At 44.4% G+C, this 27,016-nt stretch overlaps 1 protein-coding gene across 4 annotated transcripts in view; it reads left to right on the top strand.

Annotated features, from left to right (window-relative positions):
• KCNMB2 (potassium calcium-activated channel subfamily M regulatory beta subunit 2) overlaps nucleotides 1-27,016 on the top strand; it is a 273,125-nt gene that overhangs the window by 72,922 nt on the left and 173,187 nt on the right. Inside the window, exon 1 of one of the 4 annotated variants that reach the window (XM_075938015.2) lies at nucleotides 5,248-5,903. The exons of 2 other annotated variants lie outside the window; for them this stretch is intronic. The gene's annotated coding sequence lies outside the window, so the exon portion shown is untranslated. Of the gene's footprint in view, nucleotides 1-5,247; nucleotides 5,904-27,016 lie in introns of those variants that run through there. One more of the 4 variants, XM_014581301.4, reaches the window with a different exon arrangement.

The raw sequence follows: 27,016 nt of genomic DNA, 5'->3' as shown, positions 1-27,016 counted from the left end.
TTTAAATATCTCGGGCTTCATTTTCATGTTCCCGGGCGGGCGCCATTTTTAAATGCCCGTAGTTTGAACTACCTGCGAACTAGGTAGTTTGAATTAAAGCTCCTAATTCGAACTACCATTAAGCCTCCTTGCAGGAGGAATAATGGTAGTTTGAATTAGGAGCTTTAATTCGAACTACCTAGTCCGTGCCGTGTGTAGCCGCGGGCAGGTAGTTCGAACTACGGGCATTTAAAAATAGCTCCCGCCCAAGAACATACAAATGAAGCCCGGGATATTTAAATCCTGGGCTTCATTTGCAAGATCGAATACCTACATTAGCCACCCTAGTTCGAACTAGGGTGTCAGTGTAGACATACCCTCTATGTTCAGATTGCATACAATTAAGCCCAAGCACTGACTCAGACTGGAGCCAAAGCCCCACTTCCATTCACACAGAAATCAGCCAGACATGGGTCTTTAAGAAAGTCAGTAGCAACGAGGTCATAGGATCTTGCTAGAAGGTCAGAGCCCGAGTCCTGCTGTAACTTAGGTCCTAGCCCTGCCATTTTGTAGAGTGGATGCATGTCACACCCTGTATCTGAGTCAGAAGGTCTGCCTAATGCAGGAGCACAGCTGTGAGACATGGGTGCAGTAATGGTAAACCCAGGTTTATAATGCCATGTGGATGTTTGAGCACAGGCTTGGAAACACCAAGTCCACGAGCCTGGGTGTGCAGTGTAGACAGACTGTCAGGAATCAGATCTTGAGCAGAGCCAGTCTGGAAACAGGGTGCGATGACTCTGATCTTGAACCCAGGCCTTGGAGTACCCACTCTTGTCTTCACCCAGTGGCTTCTGAAACCGGTGGGCTGGAAGCTACAAGGTGTATTTGTCCCAGTCGAGCATGGCCCAGGTCCACTGATTGGTCCAAATACATTATTTAAGTCAGGAGGAGGAACAGGAAGTTTGAGCAACAAGGTAGTTTCCTGTTGTGGCTGCATTGGACTCTGCCTGTTCCTGCCATAAGCACCAAATTCGTGGGTGTTCAAGAGCTGTGGCACCCACAGAAAAAAAGGAAGAATCAGCTGAAGGCAGCCAATCAGCTGTGCATGTACAGCCTCCATCAGTTGTTTTCTGTGCTTCAGCCAATCAGCTCTTCCCCATCTGGCCAGCTGGCTCTTTGGCACAAAGCTACCTATCAGCTGTTTGGCAGCGGCAGCTAGGATCACACCCAGCATATACGGTGGCTGCAGTTCCTGGCCCAGCTCTGAATTCAGGCAGGTAAATTCTTCTCCAGGACAGAAGGGAAGCAGGGACACAGGCAGCTTCTTGGCTTACCACAGGGGGCTAGGGCTCAGCAGAGACAGCCTGGGGGGAAGTGCAGCAACTTTTGGCTGGCTGAAGAGGTCTGGGTCTATGCAGGGAGAGTCAGGCTGGGCTGGCATCTTCTCAGCTGGCTGCAGGGCGTTGGGGGTTGATGAGTGAGTGGCTAAGAAGAGTCACTGTCTGGAACCCCTCTTTGGCATGAAGACTTCAAAATCCGAGCTTCCCTCCCACCCTGAGGCCCATTCTGAACCTCCCAAGCCAACCCAGTAGCTTATGCGCTCTCCTGCAGTGTACCCCACAGACATGCTAGATTATGGTTTAACTTTGGGGGGACCCTATGACATTAAAGCCAGGAACACACATTCCTTTGTGAAGCCCTCTTCCCCACCCCCACCCCCCGACACACACACTTTACCCAGACAGCACAAGAGTTAGAGCTTCTGAATACAGTTATGCTTAGACAGATTTCACCCCTTTTGTGAGTCTCTAGGTTTGGTTCAAGCCCTAAAGCAGGGCCAGGTCCCTCCTACCACCAGCCTTTCTGCTGAGACTTCTGGTTCTAACAATGACATGGCTCCTTTGCTTAAAGACCATGTCACTGTTAGAAACCATGACCATTTTCTTTGGTCATGTCCTTCTGCTGGGATTGTTCATCCTGCAACCCAGTATGGGATTGTTAGTAGTCATCTGTCTCTAACTCTAAGGTAGAATTAATTAATGTTGATGACTTGTCGATGGCCATGGTTCAGTTTCCAGACATAGTGTGTTTTCTGCTACAAAAATGGAAGTTAAGCCCACTCTGAAGGTTACAATTAAATTCTATAAAACAAAGGAATTCATATTTGGACACAGACATGTTCCCCATACTATCAGGATGCATGATCTTTGAGCTTCATTAAAACACTGCTTTTGAGTATTTATTTATTAGTGTTCAGAATATTTCATACCATAATAAGTAATTAAATTATGAACTAATAAAACACATCCAAACATCTATTAATAACATGCTGTAGGATCACACTTTGCGATTTGGCCCTCTTGGGGTTACTTAAAAGAAAAAGATGAAACTCCAAAAAAGAAAAAGTACACCTCTCCAAGCTCAGCTGGCCCCTGGGGCTGGAGAGAGAAGAGGGGGGCAGACAGCTTCTCCACGTAGGGGAGGAGACTGAAGCAGAGGGGGAGGAGTGGACACAGGAGGAGGAGGAGTAGAGGTAGCGCCTTAAGGAAGGGCTAGACTGGGACGGGGCACCCACTGGCAAATCCAAAATTCATCAAGGCTCCTGGCTACTGCCTTCCCTCCTGTTCCAATTATGTTCCTACTCTGTCTTTGATTCTTTCTTCTCCTCCTCCCCGCAGTGACCAATCCTGGCTCTGACCCCCAGCCCACAACTTCTGCCTCTGGGTTCATCCTTGACACTGCATTTGGCATCTGACCTTGGCTCTGACCCTCAGCTCCAATTCCTGGTTCTGATCCTGGCTTTGGTAACCGGCAGTGGACATTGGTGCTGACCCTTGGTTTCATTCCTTAACCTCAGTGCCTGCTCCCCCCACGAGAACTGACTCCTGCTTTGACTACTGAAGCACACTACCTATATCTCAGGCTGTAACACAGGGTTCATAACAGAGGCAGTCTCTGGAGAACCTAATGAGTGCAGCTGGCCTGTATTAGGCAGCTAGAATGGTTGGAAATGTCAGCAGCCTGGCTTTTATTCCCATCAGCAGCAGCCTTGCCTCCAGTTTGACAGTGAAACACTGAGTACAGTTTTTCAACCAGCTATGCACCCATGTCCTAGCAACTTTGCTTATGAAACTACCCTGTGGGCTCAGTTAAAAGCCTTACTAAAATCAAGATATTATGCCAACAGCTCCTCCCATCTACCAGGCCAATAACCCTGTCAGAGAAGGAACTTAGGTAGGTTTGGCATGATTTGTTCTTGATTAATCCCTGTTGGCCATTCCTTATTGTCCTGTTATTCGCATTGTCATAATGCGATGGTTCAATAATTTGTTCCAGAACATGATCAATATCAAAGACAGGCTGACTAGTCTATAATTCCCTGTGTCTGTTTTTCCCCTTTAAAAAAAAAGTGCTATGTTTAGATTTAGTTGGGGGTCCTGCTTTGGGGGTTGGACTAGATGACCTTCTAAGGTCTCTTCCAACCTTATCTTCTGTACTTCTATGATTCTGTTTTCCTTTCTCCAGTCCTGACTGGCACATCACCCATTTTCCATAAAGTCTCATGATGATATGCAATGATGGGGCTGTTTTAAAAACATAGATCAATGAGATGGATAATGGCCCAAATTGTGCGCTCCACCAATCTGGCGTAACATCATCAATTTCAGTAAACTTACAGTGATGCAAGCAAACTCAGAATTTCACTCTGTGTGTGCTTGAAAGCCAATTCCTTGCGTTGAGAATATAATTCACCCCTAAATGCTGGCCCAGTCCTTGGATGTCTAGCAAAGCTCTCAACAAAGTAGGCAATTGGTGCTAAATGTGGTATAGACTGAAACTCTGTAAACTAGTATTCTCTTGTCCAGCAACATCCGTGGTCCAGAAGAACCACGGATGTTGCAGTGTCCTGGTGGGCCACTGGTGCCTACAAACCCCATGGGTTGGAAGGGCTGCGGGCTGCTAGCAGCAGGGCCAGGAGCTCCTAGTGCCACAGCAGGGATGCTCAGTGGGGCCTGGATCTTGGGGAGCTGCAGCGGGGCTGTTCAACGGAGCTGTTCAGAAGGGGAGACTCGGTGGAACCTGGAACATCTCAGCGAGGCTGCTTGGCGTGACAGGGGGATAGAGACCAGTAGGGTAGTGGAGCCTACTGTGGGTCCAGGGCTGGGGGGGCCAGTAGCAAGAGGCCAGGGTATATATGACCTCCCCTGGTCTGGCAAAATCCCTCATCTGGGACCTGTCAGGTGCCAGAGCTGGGAGGTCCAACCTGTAGTGGCTTTTGCAGCATTGGGTTAATATAGTCCCATGATCTCCTCTCCAGCAATATTGAGCTGCAGCTATGTGACTCACTAGTTCAAGTTCAAACCAATGACATGAAAGGAAAAGTTTCACATTCCCTGACCAAGCCTCTGTGCCCTCTAGTACCCATTAAAGATAAAACTATTAAACATTTCCCCTCTATTACTGGGTTATTAACCTCTTCATTGCTGATTGTTTTATCAGGAATGGTAGGGAAGGGGTTCCTTATGCCATCAAATCCCACGTCTTAATATGTCTGAATCTATGTTTTAACTATCCCGACACTGATCCACCTTTCTTCCTAATCGCTCAGATCATTATTTATGCCTCTGCTTGCTCATTGTGATTTTTTTTTTCATTGAAAAGTAATGCTTGTGAAATGTGCTGGCTGGATTGATAGCCCTGGACATAGTAGATTCCAAAACTATCAGACTGTCTCAGCATTGATCTGCACATTCAGTGCACTGTCCTCTAGGCTGCTACTACCAGCAAAGATATTTTTGTGCTGTTGGCTTGAAGTGGATGTGTTTACACTAGGAACCAGAACAGCCAACTTTTGATCTTTACTGACCTGGGCTGATAATAAGCCACCACCTAGAAGTGAAAGGCTCCATAGTCTAATTTTCTAAATTTAATCCTAACATTTGAGATTTGGTATTTATATTTACACATAAATCATGTCTAACGCCGATGAAGGGAAGAATTCTCCCAAAACCTCACCTTTTCCACAAATCACTGAGGCTATAAAGACCATAAAGGCACTCTATTTATTCTGCTCATTATCATTGTTTGTTCTGTATTGTAGCAACTTGTGCCTTTAGACTGTAAACTGAGATGCAGCTATCTGTGAATCATATTCTCCTTTTTATTAAACCTCACGCACACTAATGGTGCTAAATAAGCAATTCACAATAAGATAGTGTAGATGCTTAGTCCTCACTGACTTAATACTACAGCTGCCTTAGTGCACATTGGGAACTTTCAGATTTTGATCAATACTTTCACTAACTCTGTAGCACAGGATTGGGGTGAGTAGGGATTTTGTGGCATGAAGATTAATCTTTTCATTTGCATTAGTCATGGGAGCTACAGCATCTTCCATTCCAAGGAGCGAATTTCTCTTTAATTTCAAAATAATGTGTGAAATTCCTTTCTACATAAAAAGGCATCCTTAGTAAGTTTAAGGCTGTCTGAATCTTTCTCCTCTAACGTGAGGATTTAAAAGGGGGAGGTTAGACCTATCACTGCATTTCTAACAGCCATCCTGCTACAGCATTTAATGAAAGCAGAAATAGCATGCCTGTGATAGGTTAATAAATGCTACCTAATGCAAGCTTTAAAACAATACAAAACCGCCTTAGCAGAGCTTCAGATAACTAATTTCAAGCATGGCTGTCTAGCGAGCCTGTCATTCCTATTGTCCTTCCAAACTATTTCAGACATTTTGAGCAGGGAGTCTTAAGCTATGAGTTAGCAGGGGTTGTGACATTAATGGTCCAAAAAGGCTTAAGCACCAGGAGGTAATGATGACAGCGTTTAACAACTGGTGGCAGTTTGGAGGATTCCACTGGATCTCTGCTAATAATTAGGTTCTGCTCCCGACGAAGATGTGACAAGTACCAGAGGTAGGATTTGAATGTAAAACAAAGGAATCTGTTGCTGCTTGCTGCTTAGTGTTGATGTTTTGCTCTGGTGGGTTTCCAAATGCAGCCAGGTGCAAAGTGAGACGCTGTAAGCAAAGAAAGGGGTGGGGGATAGGGGAAGCCAGGCTGCTTATGATAAAAATACTGTTGATAGGACTGTGGTTTGTGTCAGAAATGCCTTGAGGACAAACTGGTTCGAATCTCAACGCCAGCTGAGTGTGCGTTCCACGTTGCTTTTCCCGTGAAGTCCGATGCATAGAGGTCACGAAGAAAACACTTTGCCTCTTCTCTACTATGCTCGCTGGGTTATTTCTCAGGTTGAGTGGAGAGCTGGGGGGGGGAAGCCTTAAAAAGGAGGGGAAAGATGTGAGAGTCTTGAAACCTGTTAGAGAAGGAATATATATTACTGACATGTAAAATGTGCCTTGAGTGTCTCTGCTGCCGTGTGAAAAGGGGAAGTGGAGCGTCCAAGGGTGATTTGCCTGATAAAGAACTATTTAAAAGGTAACCTATTGCCACGAGCAGCATAATGTGTCCATCCATTTTGCATAATGACCGCCTCCGTGGCACTGTTTACATTTAATTGTTTTGCTAGACAAGAACTCTCGTTCCAGACAGAAAAGGTTTTGCCTTTCCCCTCCTCTCAACTGTAGTGGCTGGCGATGTAAGCGATGTGTAGTTAGAGGTTGAATGATTTGAGAGAGGGTTGGGGGAAATAAACAAAAAAAAAATAAAGCTGCATAAAAAGAAATATTCTCTTTGAAAAGGCTTTTTTTCTATAGAGAGAGAGAGAGTCCAATGGAATATGAAGTGATATGCAAAGTTATAAACCTTATACACTTCATTATGTGCTTGGTTTAGCATAGCTAGATAGGGAAATGTCAGAAAATCCCAGTCTGGGATTTATTTTTTTTAAGGTACAACAAGGCAATGTGGAGTATGCAGGTTCCTTGTTTGGAGACAGGCTGCAAGTTTGGATATTTGTCATTGCACATGACCCTCACCGAGATAAGTAGCAGGAACTTAATGAGTGAATACCTTATGCACATGCATATGCAGCATCATTATCATTGGGCCTTTCAGTGTATTTGGTCTGGATATTGCTTCCTCTTTTGATACATTTCTCTTGCTAATGCATTAAAGTTTCATATCCAAACAATTATGCAGAGACTTTGGAATAAGCTGTAGTTGGTGACAGTAGATTTTCTGTTTGTGGAAATGCTTCTCAAAGAGATCTTTAAAAATGCACTTAAAGGAACGGAGAGTCACATTTTGCAGAGAGAGGTACAGTACCACTTGCTCTACTAAATAATAAAATTAGGGATATAATGCTGCTTTAAATCTACTTTAATGTGGTTGTCATTAGGTGTACTTTACAGGGCTATTGTCAAAAGTTCACAACTCGAAGAACTGATTGTTTTCTTCATTAGGAGAAAAATGTCAGTGTATCAGGAACTTACGAAAGGCATTTGCTTTCAGTCATCATATCAAATGTTTCCTTTAAGGAGAATTTCACTACATTAGAGTACATTATAAGTGGGCCATGATGTAATTCATTTGATAGTGATACTCAGATGACATTCTAATGACAAAAGTACTAAACTTGTTCTGTGACAGCAAATGTTATCTTTGCTACGGAGATGCAATAGTAGATATAGAGTAGTAAGAATTCTGTTTTCCTATATCTATATCATCTTTTATGAAATCTAAATGATAAATATTTAGCATCTGAATCAAACAAATGCATATTTTCTGCTAAATGTTTTGCTTTAAGTTACAAATTGGGCATAGGATTATTTTTACTTATGTTATGTCCAGCACTTGGCAAATAAAATAATAGGAAAAGCTTCCTTCTCAAAAACATTTTCTGTGATTTTCTGATAGGCATCAATAGCCTCATTCATAGATGAGAACCCTTAGGGATGGGCAGCTATTTATGAAAGTAAAGTGTTTGGGATTTTTTCCCCTCCACTCTTCTCAAACTGAAGCAAACCAAACCTCTTGGCAAGATTCAGAATTGGTCAGTTAACTTTATTTGCAGTTTTGCTTTGGTAGGGGAGGATGTTAGGACACTGTCTCAGGAACTGAGAACTGGATTAAATTTTCTTCTCTGTGTCAGCCTGCCTGTGAGAGCTTGGACTGTAAAATGGGGATAATAGCACTTCCCTATCTGACCAGGAAGAAAACAGTTGTGAGGGGCTCAGATACTATAGAGGTGGGGGTCACATAAGTACCTTATGTTTGAAATGGAAACAAAGGAAAATACAGTATATAAGTATCGGGGGGAGCGGTGTCAGTCTGGATCTGCAATAGCAACAAGGAGTCCCGTGGCACCTTATAGAATAACAAATTGGAGCATAAGCTTTCGTGGGCAAAGACCCCACTTCGTCAGATGCATGTAGTGGACATTTCCAGAGGCAGGTATAAATAAGCAGGCCAGAATAAGGCTAGAGATAACGAGGTTAATTCAGTCACGGAGGGTGAGGCCCACTTCTAGCAACTAATGTGGAGGTGTGAACACCAAGAGAGGAGAAACTGCTTTTGTAGTTGGCTAACCATTCACAGTCTTTGTTTAATCCTAAACTGATGGTGTCAAATTTGCAGATGAACTCAGCAGTTTCTCTTTGAAGTCTGGTCTTGAAGTTTTTTTGCTGCAGGATGGCTACCTTTAAATCTGCTAATGTGTGTCCAGGGAGATTGAAGTGTTCTCCTACAGGTTTTTGTATATTGCCATTCCTAATACCTGATTCGTGTCCATTTATTCTTTTACGTAGGGACTGTCCAGTTTGGCCAATGGGGCATTGCTGGCACATCATGGCGTATGTTATATTGATAGATGTGCAGGTGAATGAACCAGTGATGGTGTGGCTGACCTGGTTAGGTCCTGTGGTGTCGCTGGTGTAGATATGAAGGCAGAGTTGGCACCGAGGTTTGTTGCATGGATTGGTTCCTAAGTTAGAGTTACTGTGGTGCGGTATATAGTTGCTGGTGAGAATTTGCTTCACGTTGGTGGGTTGCCTGTGAGCGAGGACTGGCCTGCCTCCCAAGGCCTGTGAAAGTGAAGGATCATTGTCCAGGATGGGTTGTAGATCACTCATAATGCATTGGAGAGGTTTTAGTTGAAGACTGTAGGTGATGGCCAGTGGTGTTCTGTTGGTTTCTTTCTTGGGCTTGTCTTGTAGTAGAAGGCTTCTCGGTACATGTCTGGCTCTGTTAATCTGTTTCCTCACTTCCTCATGCAGGTATCATAGTTTCAAGAATGTTTGGCAAAGATCTTGTAGGTGTTGGTCTCTGTCTGAGGGGTTGGAGCAGATGTGGTTGTACCTTAGTGCTTGGCAGTAGACAATGGATCGTGTGGTGTGTCCAGGATGGAAGCTGGAGGCATGAAGGTAGGCATAGTGGTTGGTAGGTTTTCGGTATAGGGTGGTGTTTATGTGACCGTCACTTGTTTGCACTGTGGTGTCCAGGAAGTGGCTTTCTTGTGTAGATTACTCCAGGCTGAGGTTGATGGTAGGTTGGAAGCTGTTGAAATCGTGGTGGAATTCTTTCAGAGTCTTCTTCCCATGGGTCCAGATGATAAAGATGTCATCAATGTAGCATAGGTAGAGAAGGGACGTTAGGGGACGAGAGCTGAGGAAGCATTGTTCCAGGTCAGACATAAAAATGTTGGCATATTGTGGGGCCATGCGGGTGTCCATAGCAATGCCACTGGTTTGGAGGTATATATTGCCACTGAATCTGAAATAGTTGTGTGTGAGGATAAAGTCACAGAGCTCAGCCACCAGTTGCACTGTGGCATCATCAGGGAATATATAAGTATATAAGGGTATGTCTACACTACCCCACTAGTTCGAACTAGCGGGGTAATGTATGCATACCGAACTTGCTAATGAAGCCCGGGATTTGAATTTCCCGGGCTTCATTAGCATAAAGCCGGCGCCGCCATTTTTAAAAGCCGGCTAGTGCGAACCCCGTGCCGCGCGGCTACACGCGGCACGGGCTAGATAGTTCGAACTAGCTAGCTATTCCGAACTATCTGTACACCTCGTTCCATTCAAATCCCGGGCTTCATTAGCAAGTTCGGTATGCATACATTACCCCGCTAGTTCGAACTAGCGGGGTAGTGTAGACATACCCTAAGGTAGTTCACATTCTCAGCCTTTCCAATTACAAGCAAGAATTACCGCACATTTCATTGGCCAGTCTGTTCTCAGAAGTATTCCAGCCAATTTCTCCCCTTCCTAGAAGTTCAGCTAGCAATAAATATCCAGACTTCTTAGAATATTTATCAGAATTCATCACCAAGCTCCACGGGTGTCAAGATTTTCTCCCCCTACCCCGCATGCATCATTAACGCATAGCTTATGATAGGGTAAATTACATCACAGAACTCTACTCCATGACTTCTCTCAAAACCGAATAATTTATTTAATTACACTCACCTGCTTTTCTGTTTGTGAGTTGCCCACACAAAGGCTCCTCACATCCGGTTCATGTGAATGTTCATGGGACACACTTTTCATTCTTGCAGCTCTATTAAAATTAATTTTCAGAATCATATGTTGTATGGAATACTCTCTTCAGCCACATGTACCAAGTCCCTCCACCCTCTCTCCACTCAGTCCCTTTTATAAATCCAGGAGGTGTGTGTATGTATAACTGAAACAGAAAACACTATCATTCTCATGGCTAGGTTTTGCATTGCATCCCATCTTCTCTGTGTCTATTTTGTACACAGGAAGAAGGAAAGCTTGCGACTGGGAGAAGAGCATCTGGGGAGGAGGTTGGAGAACATCAACAATAATAGAGGAGGCTCTGAGGGCAGGACAGTAATACAGGTTGAACCTCTCTAGTCTGGCACCCACAGGATCTCTCCGGTTCAGAATGAGAAAATTTTCTGGACTACTGGAGATCAATATTGTCTAGCAGCATTACCAACACTTCCACTGGTTACTGGAAGACATTTAGGTGTAAACTAGAACTAAACAAGAGCACAGAACACTGAGAGCTGGTGGCTCTAAATATACTTTATGGGACCGTGGGAAACTTGGCCACGTCCATGATAAGTGGACGTCCAACTAACAAAAACCATTCCGGCTGACGGATGTTTCTGGACCTGAAAGTTCTGGACTAGAGAGGTTCAACTTGTCACAATAAGAGATAGAGATAACAATAAAGGGAGCTGGGAGGAATTTCATGGATTGGGGATGTGGATCAATTATGTATATTCAATAAAAGACCTGTACAGTTGTGAATTATGGATCAATATTCTAGCTTGAGGTTCTGGTGATGTTGGAGATTTTCCCTGGTGATTTATGGTATCATTATACCCTGTCAATGAAAAATAGAACTCCATAATTCACAACTTCACAGCCCTATTCTCTGTGTAGTACATGGACATATGTTTTAAATACGGTGCAAGCTGAGACGTTATGTGGCTCAGCCGTCATAATCCTGGGATTGACTTTGTACCTGGGAAATATGAAAATCTTATGACAGTAACATTCTTAAAACAAAAGAACACTGCCATGTGGTTAAAAGGCAGTGAGAAACAGGTCTGAGTAAGAACTTCTGTCAAGTGGTTTCTCTTCTGGAAAAAAATTCAGCTGTCAAAATGTCAAGCTGTTGTGACTTTGTAGCAAATGAGGAAAAGAAGTTTATAAAACAGGAGGCCAGGAATATATTTGACTTTGATTTACATTTGCTCCAACTTATACTATGTAGGAGGAAAACTTAAATCTCACAGAGACTGGATTTTATTGTCCAATCTGCCTTCCGCTCAGAGTAAAATAAAAAATCAAGGATGTTGTGAATTAACAGGGTTGTTATGGTATAGAAACCAGAAATGCTTTGCTGTCACTATTGATAGAACCCTCAAGATAAAAGATCTATCAACTCTCTTGATGGAATTTGAATCCAATCACTCATAGATGCCCCTTAATTGGCCTCTGGGCCAAAGATGTCAAAAATCACTGTAAAAAATAGACCTTCAAGGTACCAAAATGGAAGCTGCCCATTTTATGTACACACACTTGTGTAACACACATGCCTTCTGGGTCTGCTGTATAGTCCCATTTAGTGACACTGAGATGACTTACAGAGAGACTAATGAGTCTGCGCGACAGCCTTGGATAGTAGGCAGCTAGTTTTTAGCTCACGTGACAGAGGCACATACAAGCTCCAGAGGTCCCAGGTTCAATTCTGTCTTCAGGAGATTGTACAAGCAGTAGTTGTGTACGCATATTTTACCTGTATGCTATTACTAGGAGAGTGTTAAAAGAAAACCTAAAAGAATTAGCAGAACTGAAAAATCCAGAGGAATCACTTTAAATGGGTATCCTGGATCCAAACTCCCCATTTACTAAAGTTCAGACCCTCTTGGGCCTGTTTTTGGAGGGTGGGGGGTTTCAGATACAACCATCCGGTTCTCAATGTAAAGCTCCCTATAACACATTTCCACCCCTTTGAGATGCCACCTGATGTACTGGGATACCATTAAGTTAATCTGTTATGCCAAGCTGGGCACCCTTTAATCTTGTCTTTTTGAGCCAGGCTCTTAAGTCTTTTCCAGAACACACACACAGGCAATGCTACACCCAGCTACAGAAAAAGAGACATTTAGATCAGCTTTGGAGAGACTCCACTTAAGGGGCTTGCCCGAGCACTCAGATACCCATCTCCCATGGAGTGCAGACCCAAAGGTATACTGTGAAATCCGCTCCCTCTCTCAATGTGCAGGAAAGTATGCATAGCCTCTTACCACCCCAATTATGAACTGCTTTAATTGGGTTTCAGAATAAATGAAAACAAGTTTATTAACTGGAAAGGGTAGATTGTAAGTGACTAAGGGATAGCAAACAAAGCAAAGCAGATTACTGAGCAAATAATATAAACTACGCAACCTAAACTTAATACACTCAAGAAATAGTGCATCTGGCGAAGTGGGTCTTTGCCCACAAAAGCTTATGTTCCAACACTTCAGTTAGTCTATAAGGTGTCACAGGACTCCTCGCAGCTTTTGCAGATTCAGACTAACACGGCTACCCCTCTGACACTTAATTCAAGAAATAGGTTACAAATTGTCATTTCTTACCCTAATGTTATTTTAGGGAGGTTGCAAAGTTTCTGTAGTGTAGAGTTCCAGTTATATAGGTTAAACCTCTCTAGTCTGGCACTGTTGGGACCTGACCAGTTCCAAATGACAATTTTCTGGACCACAGGAGATCAATATTGTCTAGCAGCATTACCAACACTTCTCCTGCTTACTAGGCTGTCAGAGGACATTTAGTGGTAAATTAGAGCTAAATAACAGCACAGAACACTGAGAAATACGACTGGTGGCTGTAAACAAACATTATGGGACTGCATTGGCTACACCCATGAAAAGTGGACATAGAATCATATCATAGAATACTAGGACTGGAAGGGACCTCGAGAGTCCAGTCCCCTGCCCTGATGGCAGGACCAAATAATGTCTAGACCATCCCCGATAGACATTTATCTAACCTACTCTTAAATATCTCCAGAGATGGACATTCCACAACCTCCCTAGGTGATTTATTCCAGTGTTTGACTACCCTGACAGTTAGGAACTTTTTCCTAATGTCCAACCTAAACCTCTCTTGCTGCAGTTTAAGCCCATTGCTTCTTGTTCTATCCTCAGAGGCCAAGATGAACAAGTTTTCTCCCTCCTCCTTATGACACCCTTTTAGATACCTGAAAACTGCTATCATGTCCTCCTCCCCCTCACCCCCCAATCTTCTCTTTTCTAAACTAAACAAACCCAATTCTTTCAGCCTTCCTTCATAGGTCACGTTCTTTAGACCTTTAATCATTCTTGTTGCTCTTCTCTGGACCCTCTCCAATTTCTCAACATCTTTCTTGAAATGTGGTACCCAGAACTGGACACTATATTCTAACTGAGGACTAACCAGTGCAGAGTAGAGCGGAAAAATGACTTTTCATGTCTTGCTCACAACACACCTGTTAATTCATCCCAGAATTATGTTTGCTTTTTTTGCCACAGCATCACACTGCTGACTCATATTCAGCTTGTGGTCCCCTATAACTCCTAGATCCCTTTCTGCCATACTCCTTCCTAGACAGTCGCTTCCCATTCTGTATGTGTGAAACTGATTATTGTCCAGATCATTTTGAATTATGACCCTATCCTCCAAAGCAGTCACAACCCCTCTCAGATTGGTATCATCTGCAAACTTAATAAGCGTACTTTCTATACTAATATCTAAATCGTTGATGAAGATATTGAACAGAGCCGGTCCCAAAACAGACCCCTCCGGAACCCCACTTGTTATACCTTTCCAGCAGGATTGTGAACCATTAATAACTACTCTCTGAGTATGGTTATCCAGCCAGTTATGCACCCACCTTATAGTAGCCCCATCTAAGTTGTATTTGCCTAGTTTATTGATAAGAATATCATGTGAGACCGTATCAAATGCCTTACTAAAGTCTAGGTATATCACATCCACTGCCTCTCCCTAATCTACAAGACTCGTTATCCTATCAAAGAAAGCTATCGGATTGGTTTGACATGATTTGTTCTTTACAATTCCATGCTGGCTGTTCCCTATCACCTCGCCACCTTCCAAGTATTTACAGATGATTTCCTTAATTACTTGCTCCATTATCTTCCCTGACACAGAAGTTAAACTAACTGGTCTGTAGTTTCCTGGGTTGTTCTTATTTCCCTTTTTATAAATGGGCACTATATTTGCCCTTTTCCAGTCTTCTGGAATCTCTCCTGTCTCCCATGATTTTCCAAAGAGGATAGCTAGAGGCTCAGATACCTCCTCTATCAGCTCCTTGAGTATTCCGTATAAGGATGCAGAAGCATTGGAGAGGGTCCAGTGGAGGGCAACCAAAATGATTAGGGGGCTGGAGCATATGACCTACGAGGAGAGGCTGAGGGACTTGGGTCTGTTTAGTCTGCAGAAGCGAAGAGTGAGGGGGGATTTGATAGCAGCCTTCAACTTCCTGAAGGGAGGTTCCAAAGAGGATGGAGAGAGGCTGTTCTCAGTAGTGACAGATGGCAGAACAAGGAGCAATGGTCTCAAGTTGTGGTGGGAGAGGTCCAGATTGGATATTAGGAAAAACTATTTTACTAGAAGGGTAGTGAAGCATTGGAATGGGTTACCTAGGGAAGTAGTGGAGTCTCCATCCCTAGAGGTATTTAAGTCTCGGCTTGACAAAGCCCTGGCCGGGTTGATTTAGATGGGATTGGTCCTGCCTAGAGTGGGGGGCTGGACTTGACGACCTTCTGGGGTCTCTTCCAGTTCTATGATTCTATGATAAGGGGATGGTTGGATGAAATAACATGATCTTGGTAACTAATTGACCATTCATTATCAGTTGGAAATAGGTCAATGGAGGGATGATAGGAGTTGCTATAGGGAACTTTCTGGGTGTCTGGCTGGTGAGTCTTGCCCACATGCTCAGGATTTAGCTGATCGCCATATTTGGGGTCGGGAAGGAATTTTCCTCCAGGGTAGATTGGCAGAGGCCCTGGAGGTTTTTCGCCTTCCTCTGTAGCATTGGGCACAGATCACAGCTGAAGGACTCTCTGCATGTTGGGTCCTTCAAAGTATTTGAATGCTTCAATATCTTTGATATAGGTGAGAGGATTATTCTAAGAGGGGTGGTTGAGATTCTGTGGCCTGCACTGTGCAGGGGGTCAGACTAGATGATCATAATGGTCCCTTCTGACCTTAAAGTCTATGAATCTATGAATCTATTCTAGGATGCATTTCATCAGGCCCTGGTGACTTGAAGGCATCTAACATTTTTAGGTGATTTTTAACTTGTTCTTTTTTTATTTTATCTTCTAAACCTACCCCCTTCCCACTAACATTCATTACATTAGGCATTCCTTCAAACTTCTCCATGAAGACCGAAACAAAGAAGTCATTAGCATCTCTGTCATTTCCAAGTTTCCTGTTACTGTTTCTCCCTCCTCACTGACCAGTGGGCCTACCTGTCCTTGGTCTTCCTCTTGCTTCTAATGTATTTATAAAAAGTCTTCTTGTTTCCCTTTATTCCCATAGCTAGTTTGAGCTAATTTTGTGCCTTTGACTTTCTAATCTTGCCCCTGCATTCCTGTGTTGTTTGCCTATATTCATCCATATTTTTTATCTTTCCAACGCAGCAGAATAGCTTCCTTTTGGGCCCTTAAAATGTCTCTTTGAAAAACTGCCAACTCTCCTCAGTTGTTTTACCCCTCAATCTTGATTCCCATGGGACCTAACCTATCAGCTCTCTGAGCTTACCAAAATCCACCTTCCTGCAATCCATTGTCTCTGTTTTGCTGTTCTCCCTTCTACCCTTCCTTAGAATTGTGAACTCTATGATTTCATGATCACTTTCACCCAAGCTGCCTTCCACTTTCAAATTTTCAAACAGTTCCTCCCTCTTTGTTAGCATCAAATCTAGCTAACAAAAATCGTTCTGGATGATGGATGTTGATGGACCAGAGAGTTCTGGACTAGAGAGATTCAACATGCATTTTGGAGCTGTGGTGCCTTCTTTTCCCTAGATAGGAGACCACAATAAGGTTCTTGACATGCGTAAGGATCTGGGGCCGATTTATTAATGTCGTTGTTTATTTCTTTGCAAGGTGAGAACATGGATCCATAGCTGTATGGGTCCTTAACAACCTTTGAACATTTCACTGATTAGGTTCAAGATCAAATAAGCCAGCAACCACACCGAGTATAAGAAAAGTCATTGAGCCCAACCTTCCCTCTAAATCCCCTACCCTCACATCGTACTGCACCTTATTGACCCACTGCCCATCTGCTTGTGCGCAAGAGAGAAAAGTTGGTCCCTGGGGAGCAGTGTTAGGCTGATTCCCCCGAGTCCTCCAAATCGGGCCCCACGCCTAAGAGGGCCCCGCTCCCAGGCGCGTGGCACATGCCCGGTATTGCTCTGGGTGTGCGGTGCATGCGTGGCCCCGCCCCTGCGAATCGGGTCCCACACTTCCTAAAGCCAGCCCTGCACTTCTGTGACAGACAAAGAAGAGGAGGTGAGTTCCAAAGGTGTGGAAACACACTCATCCAAGATCAGCATTATAGAATTTTAAAACTATTGTATTCTGTTTTCGGTCACAATGGACCATTTGCTGATAATGCTTTTCTTTTATACATGCTGAAAACGCCTTACCAGCAAGGGTGGTTGGGACTAAATCACACAGCCTATGAAACACTTTCCTAATTTCTGGGTCCATCCCATCTTTACCAGCTGGAAAACCATTTCCCATGTCACTGTAGTAGCAGCCATTGCTGACCACCATGTATTATCTGCGAGTAGAGCTGGGGTGTATGAATGTCATGCCTCACATACCTTAGATATAATCATAGAGACCTCAGGAGGTCATCAAGTCCAGCCCCCTGCCCAAAGCAGGACTAATCCCAACAGTTAATTCCCAGTGCTACCAGCAGGAGGCGCCGTGGTGGTGAGGCCGCCCTGTGATAGGATGTAAGCAAAAACAGTTAAAAAAGTAACCATTAAAAATCCTGCTAGTTACATAATAGCACACGCTACAGGCTCTGCAGTGTAAATCTTATACCGCAGAGCCCACAGCACAGCCACCTCCCTGGGAATAGGGTTGGGAGGCTCTCGGCGCACACCCGCTCCTGCTGCCAGCCCTGCTTCCAGGGAGCTGGCTGCCACCCCGTATTGCAGGTTCTGCAGGATAAGCTTTATTACTGCAGAGCCCATAGTGTGGGGTAGCACTCAGCTCCCCCACCCCCGAGCAGGGCTAGCATCCGGGTGCTTACACACGCCAGCAAAGAGAGTAACCATAAAGTTACACTCTTACATCCTTAATTCACTGCTGTGTCTAAGTAGTTTGATGCTTAAATACCACAAATTATGGTAAAATCAAAGGCAGGAAGAAAGAAATGTAACATGCTTTGTTTGTGTGGGCTGTTCCGCATGCTTAGAAGAAAAGAGTCTTCACCATCCAAAGCACAGGTCTCTATTATCTGAGCTAACAGAGCAGCTCTTACCTAGAAGACACAGAAGGTCCTCAGTTCTGTCCCTTTTGATGACCTGGAGTGGAGATGACCACAGAAACACAACTGAAATAACTCAATGCTGAAGCTAGGAAAGTCTTGCTGAGCGATAGACAGGGGCACTTTTAGAAAAAAGAGAAGGCAACAGAATGCCCAATCTTTGGTTTTCAGTCATCCTGATTCATCTATCAATAATGCACTGATTTGAAAACTGCTTAAATGGAAGAGCTCTCAGTGGTGTGGTTTTAAAGAATAGGAAACTGATGTGGTTGTGAATAATAGTTTCTCTGGTGCATATTTGCACAGAAGGTTTAAGGATATCTGTTGGGCTATACTAAGAATGACTAAGGTAGGAAGTTAGCATTCAGAAAAGTATACAGAATGAAAAGCATCAATGAAACTATGCAGTCTTTCAAGCCATTTAACAAAGCCCAGACAGTTCAAGGCATGGGAAACAATCATTTTATTTTAAAAAACTGAGCAAAGAAAATAAAATGATATGGTTACAGATGAACTATATGAAGAACTATATGAAGTCAGAAAATGAAAAATATAGGCCTGTTGACTTATTGCAAATCCTTATTAATAATCTGGGCAGAGCACAAACTTCTAACAAATTTTTCTCATGTTTGCTGCTTTATCTTGAGTTAATTATGTCATTTCACTCTTTCATCTCTGTTGTTGTGCTCTCCTAATAGGTCCCATGATATTCCTGTATATCTGATAAGATTAACTATTTGGTCTATGATATTTTTCAGGAAATCTATGACCAAATCTTTTTCAGATCCTAAGATGCACCGATCAATTTGTAGGAAGTTAATTTTGAAGAATTTTGCTACAGGTAAATGGCCTTGAAGAAATTTATTTTACCGATCCTTGGTTTCTGTCTTAGACATTCCAAGTAGATCAGTATAATACTTCTCTCTCACAGACACAGACAGGTCCCATCTCACCACTGTCAAAATCATTCACACCCAGTCCTTTCTCTAATTATTCCAATTTTACAAAAAGCAAATGCCTGAAAGAAATTAATTAAAACTTTTTTGAGTGGGAAGCATGTGTAGCTGCTGCATCTTTTCAATGCGAGCTCACCAAAGAACTTGGTACTTGTGAGTTATTTATCTAATGCATTAGGTGTGAATAGGATTACTTTTTCAGGTATGCATGCCTTTGTGTTCCCCCAAGTGAATACTTTTATTGTTAGGCATATTTAGACTGTTCCAAGTCAAGCAGAGGAGATCTCACTTAAACTCAGACACGATATAAATCTCTCTTTTCTCTCTTGCTGAATATGTGATGGATTTAGAGTGAGGAGTCCATCCCCGCTGGGACCTGAACTATCAAAAGCTCTCCAAAAGTTCTGTAAAAACATGTCCTAAATTCTGTAGTTGGATCATTTGACTTGAGGGACAATTTCCCTGAATCGACTGCAGCAATATTCATAACAGTGATATTTCATTAGGCATTACACTTTTCTTTAGCACAGAATTAGTTCCTCTACATACACCCAGGACCATTTTGATTCTCATTATAAAGTGCTTCCAATCTGGGACCAGTACTAAAGTGCACTGACAGCAGTGGACATGGATTTGATCAAGAGCGCACTGTGGTACTTCTCATACATATAGACCTATGGAAACTGAAATCCTGGCTCCAAACACCCATAAACTTGAGGGTTGTTCAAAAACAAACTCAGATCCAATTTTTGCAGATGTCATTTTGATATCTGATGAATGAAGCCAACAACAATGCACTTTGGCGATTCAAAATTCGTTTTTGGATCACAGTGTTGCGGCTTGTGCCCATCCCTAATATAATTCCGACTGATGCATACTAAGAATACAAACTAGAACCAGGGCCCATCCTAACTAAAAGCAGAAGTTCTTTTCCTGCCAGTCACAGTGTCCAGTTATTAAATAGTTTCACTCTTTATCTATCTCTGGGTTTTATATTGCATCCGTCTCCGTAATATCAACACACACTTCCCATGTGAATTAGATGTGCATAGCAAGATCCCGAGTAGACTACATGGAGTCTTTTCCATTCCTTCCCTAGGAAATCTTTCTGCTTTCCATGGGCAGGTGCACAAGTATATTTTTCAAGCTCTCTTGCTCACTTGATGACTTGCAATTTCTTCATCCTGCATTAAGGTTTGTGATGATTTTTTTATAGTTTAGAATATTCAGAATATCTGTTCTGATTGACTCAGTTTAAAAGTTTCTCTCTCTCTCACTCACACACACACACACAATCAACCCACCCACCCTCAGGTCATATGTCAATTATCTGCATAGCACTTATGTGCCACAATAATGGGAGCCTTAGAAATACAAAGGAGAGCAAGCACTGCACAACTGAAAAATTTAGATGTTTTTTTGAGTAATGGAAATGGTATGCAGCTAATTTGCCTGTTCTCTCCCATGGAAAAATCTGTGAAGTCGTGTTAGAGAAAGTAACAAGAGATAGTTACATAGAGAAAATATTTTAGAACGTGTTCCCTATTGTCATGTTTTCTCTTTCAATTTAAAATGTGAAATTGATCTACATTCTAGTAGTTGGAAAACTGGCACTGTCTGTCTTCCTCCCTGTCAAGAGGTTTTCAATAGTGCCCATCACCATGGCATCTAAGCAGTGTATATATTTTGTAGTCTGGTCCATCTCATCTCTAACCAGTGCCGATCTTTTTAGTCCTTCCTCTTATGGAAGTTTCCTTTCTCCAATCATTTTTTTTGTCAGTCTCTGAACCCCTTTTACTTTTGCTATAGCCTTTTATGAGATTGGATTACCAGAATTCTAGGTGGGAACATGCAACTGATTTACATAATGTCATTATAATTTCCACATTGTTTTCTATTCCATTCTGTATATGTCTTAACATTGTACTTCAGTGGTCTCCAACCTTTTTAAACATGAGATCACTTTTTGAATTTAAATGCAATCCAGGATCCACCTCAAACCCAAACACCCTTGCCCTGCCTCCTTCCTGCCCCTTCTCAATCCATCCTCCCTTCTTCCCCCATCCTCACTTACTTTTATTAGGCTGGGGGCAGAGAGCTGGGATGTGGGGGAGGGGGATACCGACTCTGATCTTGGGTCAAAGGATTTAGAGTGTGGGAGGGACTCTGAGCTGAGCCTGGGGCAGAGAGTTGAGGTACAGCAGGGGGTTCAGGGTGCAGGCTTTGGGAGTGAGTTTGGGTGCAGGGGGACGCAGGGCTAGGGCAGGGGTTTGGGATGCAGGAGGGGTTCAGGACTGGGGTTGGGGTTTGGAATGCAGACTCCAGCTGGGCACAGCTTACCACAGGTGGCTTCTGGGTGGTAGTGCAGGGGCCTAAGGCAAGCTTACCCCTAATCTGGCCCTGCACCACTCCCAAAAGCAGCCAACAAACTCTCTTCATCCCTGCCCCCTCCTGTGAAAATGGGGTACAGCATGGAGGGAGGGGCACCCTAACATCAGCAACCCCTCCTCTTCTTCCCGTGCCCTGCACAGCAAGCAAGGGGCTCCCAGGACTGGGGGGCAGTACCATGGCAGAGGGCAGGAGCAGCATGGCAGAGCTTAGAGGAGCGGATGAAGTGCTGGCACATGACAGCCTCCTGGCCAAACCAGTCAGGATTACCTGTCAAAGGCTCCAGGATCTGCCAGTAGATCCCAATCTACTGGTTGGTGACCACTGTTGCACTGTAACAACTCAGGAATAAGATGCGGTGCATTGTTGGGAACCCACTGAAAACATCTGCTCAACACACTTCAGTACACAAAAAAAAGCAATCAACCAGTTTAGAACCCTGCGATGTGTGTAAGTGCGTCAAATGATTTCTTCCAATAAACATTACCTAGCTTTGGTCAGTAATGAATTTAATCTGCATTCATGCTTCCCATTCATTTAACTTACTAGGTACTCTCTGAAGTTCCCCAGTCTTCAGTAGTCTTGGAATACCTAAGTAATTTTAATACAAAAAAAGATCCTATAATTTATATTCAAATGTGATGACCTAATGAGTTACACTGAAAGGCTCAGTCCCCAAGATGTATGAGAATGAATAAATATCACAGTCACATCTGACTGCATCTTTAATGATCTTTAGATTTCTTTTTACTGTGATATTTCCATCTCTTAAATGTGTGCCAGACATTGTAAAAATGTAAGCTTGCCTAGTTTTGCTAGTACTTTATTAAAGAAAAATCAGGCAATAAACTTTACTGCTTTAAATTCTAGCCTTCATAAAATGCCCTATCTTGAGTTCTACCATCAAATGTGAAATTATCTTCCCCTAAGAAGATCATATGTTAGTTAATAGCATCCTTCAGGTAGGATGAAAAAGCAAACTGCTTTGGATAAAAACCACTGTGATGCTTTGCTTGACACTCAGAAAAATCAAACTCTGACACTTTACCAAAGCTCTAAAAACGCTTGGTTAACTTTGTCCTTTTGGCTTGTGATGAACAAAAGTATGAGATCACATGTTCTGGGTTCGCTACAATCTGGAAATACTAGAAATAAACACTTTTACTCTTCAGAGTTCTCTACAAACAGTAATGGCCTCATTTTCAAAAGAACACTGGCAGCTCCAGTTGACTTCTTTGAGAGCCTGATTTGCATTCTGCAAATCATGCCTTAAGTAATAAATCTTCACAACACCTCTAGGTAAAAAACACATTCTTTTTCTCAATCCTATTTTGCAGGTGAGAATACTGAGATGTAAAGACGCTGTGACCAATTATTTTTGAATGTCTATTCATTGGGGGTGTCTGTTTCCCAAATCAGTTACACAACGCCTTGTTTTTAAAAAGCCTCCAGTAATTTAAGATGTCTCCATTAAAAACTGACAGACTTTTTTAAAATCATGGCTCTAAGTGCCAGAGGGACTCACATTTAGTCCACTAGACCATGCATATAACTTGACAAATTTTGTACAACTTTTATAAGATTGCCAGGTCAGGTGTCCTGTTTCCAGTTGAAATACCCGGTCAAAAAACAGAGACTCTGGTCATTCTGGACAACACTGCTGAATGGGCCAGTTGGCGTGGGGCTCACAGGTTCCTTGCCCAGCTCCACTTGGCTCACAGGAAACAGCTGGAATCTTCCACTAGCTTCTAGGCATATGGGCTGCCACAGGGGCTCCACACACTGCCCTCATCCTGAGCGCCAGCTCCACAGCTCCCTTTAGCTGGGAAGCTGGTGAAATGGAGTGAGTGAGTGTGGGTGAGTGAGAGGAGGGGATGGAGTGGCAGAGTAGGGCCTTAGAAAAGGGGCAAGGCTTTGGTGGAGTGTCAAAGCAAATGGGGGGGGTCTAGTTTTCTGCAATTAGAGTGCTGGCAACACTATGTTAGTTCCACAGCAGCTCCCATTCCACCAGCTCCTTCCCCCCAATATCTCACTCTCCCCTTTGTTTCTCAAGAGTTACTCACGTCGATAGAGAGCTGGAGCTGTTGCCGCTGCTTCTTGCCTTCCCAGCTGCTCCATGCAGCTGGGCACGGCAGACGGAGTGGATAGCAGCCAGAGAGGGAGGCAAAGAGGCTAGGCTGCTTGTTTGTTAGGTGCCACAGCATTTTTCATGGTGGCCTAGATGAATTTCAGCCTCGGTATTCCTGTTTTCCCCGAGCTCAGCTGAGCGCATTCAGGAAAGGGCCAGGGCGCGAGTTGCCAACCCTTTAGGGTTGGCCTGGAGTCTCCAGGAATGAAAGATGGATCTTTAATTAAAGATTGTCATGTGATGAGACCTCCAGGAATATATCCAACCAAAACTGGCAGCCGCCTGCGTGCGTTAGCAACAAGTGAGATACTTAGCAGACCTGCATGCGGCTACTCCATATCTGGGTTGTATTTGAATGAACAACCTGCGACCATGCTGTGATCCTATAACACAGCAAGAGCCCCAACAGAGATCAGCCTCTCTTCCTAGGAACTGGCCACAGGCAGCACTATGCTCACTCTCTCATGTGCTCTTCCTTCAACCCCTGCCTGACCCTATCACTGTCTACCCCACTGGTCAGGGAAGGAAATCCCATTGTAATCTTCATTTTACTGAGGGGGACCCAAAGGCAGGGAAGTTTTGGTGACTTGCCCTAGGTAAGGTCACTCTGGGTATGTCTACACTACAAAGTTAGTTCAAACTAACAGATGTTAGTTCGAACTAACTTTCATAGGCGCTACACTAGCGCTCCGCTAGTTCGAATTTAATTCGAACTAGCGGAGTGCTTAGTTCGAACTAGGTAATCCTCATTCCACGAGGATTAAGCCTAGTTCGAACTTACTAGTTCGAATTAAGGGGTGTGTAGCCCCTTAATTCTAACTAGTGGGAGGCTAGCCCTCCCCAGCTTTCCCTGGTGGCCACTCTGGCCAACACCAGGGAAACTCGTCTGCCCCACTCCCGGCCCCGGACCCCTTAAAGGGGCACGGGCTGGCTACAGTGCCCATGCCAGGTGCAAGCCTGCCAGCACCCAGCTAGCAGACCCTGCACCTGGCACGGCTCGAACCACCCACCCGATGCCCCCCAGCCCTCTCCCTCTTCCCGAGACCAGGTTGGCGGCTCCCGGGAGCTTGCCTGTGACCGCAAGAGGCGGGCACCCACCTGGGCTAGTGCGGACATCGTGGACCTCGTCCACGACCTCCGCACTAGGCACAGGAAGGTGGCCGGCTAGGGCAGGAGAGCTGCCAGCCTGGCCACCCAGGAGCAGGTGTGCATGAAAATCAAGGGGGTCCAGTGAGACCCCCGACCCTGAGCCCTGAGCTTACAATGGCCGTCCTGGGTCAGACCAAAGGTCCATCTAGCCCAGTAGCCTGTCTGCCAATAGCGGCCAACCCTAGGGACCCTGGAGGGGATGGACTGAAGACAGTGACCAAGCCATTTGTCTTGTGCCATCCCTCTCCAGCCTTCCACAAACCTTGGGCAGGGACACCACTCCTACCCCCTGGCTAATACCACTCCATGGACCCAACCTCCATGACTTGATCTCACTTCTCTTTAAACTCTGTTCGAGTTCTAGCCTTCACAGCCTCCTGCAGCAAGGAGTTCCACAGGTTGACTATTTGCTTTGTGAAGAACAACTTTCTGTTATTAGTTTGAAGCCTGCTACCCATTCCTTTCCTTTGGTGTCCTCTAGTCGTTCTTTATGGGAACTAATGAAGAACTTTTCTGTATGCACCCTCTCCACCCCACTCATGCTTTTAGAGACCTCTATCATATCCCCCCTCCGTCTCCTCTTTTCTAAGCTGAGAAGTCCCAGTCTCTTTAGCCTCTCTTCATATGGGACCTGTTCCCAACCCCTGATCATTGTAGTTGCCCTCCCCTCTCCCAACCTCTCTTTTCCCCTCTCCCACCTCCTTTTCCCAGTCTCCCCCAGTTTTGTTCAATAAAGACAGAGTCAATGTTGGAAGAAACGTTATCTTTATTTTGTACATCAGGAAGGGGGGCTAGGGAAGGGTAAGTGGAAGGAGGTGAGGGAGGAATGGGGTACGAGCCCCCGATGGGAAGGACTGGGCTGGCTCTGCGGGCTTCTGGGGGTGGAACCTCTCCTGCAGCCCCCCAATTGCTCCCTCTTCCCAGATGGCAGCCTGCGGCAAGTGCAGCCGGTCTGATGGCCGAGTGCTGTGATGTGCCCAGTGTGGGTAGTCCGGGCACTCCAAGCCAGGACTGCTTTGTAAGCGGGGCACCCCTGAGAACTGTCTGTCCGGGGTGGGGGTCGGGACCCTTTAAGCGCAGCCCTCGGCTAGCCTGAGACAGCAGCTCCACGCTCTAAGTCCTCCTCTGATGCCCTGCCGGCACTGCTTCCGACCATCCTTAAGCCTGGTTCAGGGTCCACTCTGGGTATGTCTACACCACCCTCCTAGTTCGAACTTCATTTGCATAAGCGGGGAGCCGCCATTTTTAAAACCCCGCTGGTTCGAACCCTGTGCAGCGGGTGTACCGGTAGTTTGGAATTGGAAGCCTAGTCCGAACTACCTAGTTCGAGCCCCGTGTAGCCGCGCTGCACGGGGTTCGAACCAGCGGGGTTTTAAAAATGGCGGCTCCCCGCTTATGCAAATGAAGCCCGGGAAATTCAAATCCCGGGCTTCATTTGCAAGTGCGGTATGCCTACATTACCCTCCTAGTTCGAACTAGGAGGGTAGTGTAGACATACCCTCTGTGTGGACATGCTAGTTCGAATTAGCAAAACGCTAATTCGAACTAGTTTTTTAGTCTAGATCCGTTAGTTCGAATTAGCTTAGTTCAAATTAACTAATTCGAACTCAGTTAGTTCGAATTAACATTGTAGTGTAGACGTACCCACAGGGAGTCTGTGTCAGAGCCAGAATTAGCTACTGGCCACTGGACACAAAATCTTGTGTCCTAGCCTGATCCTGTCCAATTTCCAAATCAAAGAGGTCTGGAGACATTGGCATAAACTGCAGACAAGTGTGCAATACCTTTTGAGGATTTGCCCAAGCTGTACCAATACCCCTTAAATTAGGGCTACTCAACTATGGAAGCCCCAGGGGCCACAATGATACTCACAGCACATGCTGAGGGCCGCAACTTAAGTGTGGTTGCATATACATGCAAATAGATATGCAAATATATGCAAATAGCTTCTTTCAAAGGACAGGAATGAATACAAAGATTAAGGCAAGACTACACAACACACAGGCCCCATTTAAGTCAGTTCTGCTGATATTAATAAAATGCAATATTTATCCAATTTCCACTCCTATGGAAGCACTTTTAATGAGCAATGACAGACCAGGAATTTAACTACTAAAATGTACATCAACAGAAGACCATTATATTGACTACTTTTTTGTTTTGTCTCCCACCTGCAGGCTGTGTGTTGAGCCCTGCATGTACCCAAACTGCACCGCGGGCTGCAAACAAATGGGCTGCAGGCTGCATGTTGAGTTGCCTTGCCTGAGGGTACATCTAGACTACATGCCTCTGGCGACAGAGGCATGTAGATTAGGCTACCCGACAGAGTAAAATGAAGCGGCGATTTAAATAATCGCCGCTTCATTTACATTTACGTGGCTGCCGCGTTGAGCCGACAAACAGCTGATTAGCTGTTTGTCGGCTCAGCGCGATAGTCTGGAC

Source organism: Pelodiscus sinensis, chromosome 10 (genome assembly GCF_052426305.1).
Source record: "Pelodiscus sinensis isolate ZL-2025 chromosome 10, ASM5242630v1, whole genome shotgun sequence".
Lineage (NCBI taxonomy): Eukaryota > Metazoa > Chordata > Testudines > Trionychidae > Pelodiscus > Pelodiscus sinensis.
The sequence above is the reverse complement of the archived record's forward strand: the minus strand, read 5'-3'. Positions and strand labels throughout refer to the sequence as shown.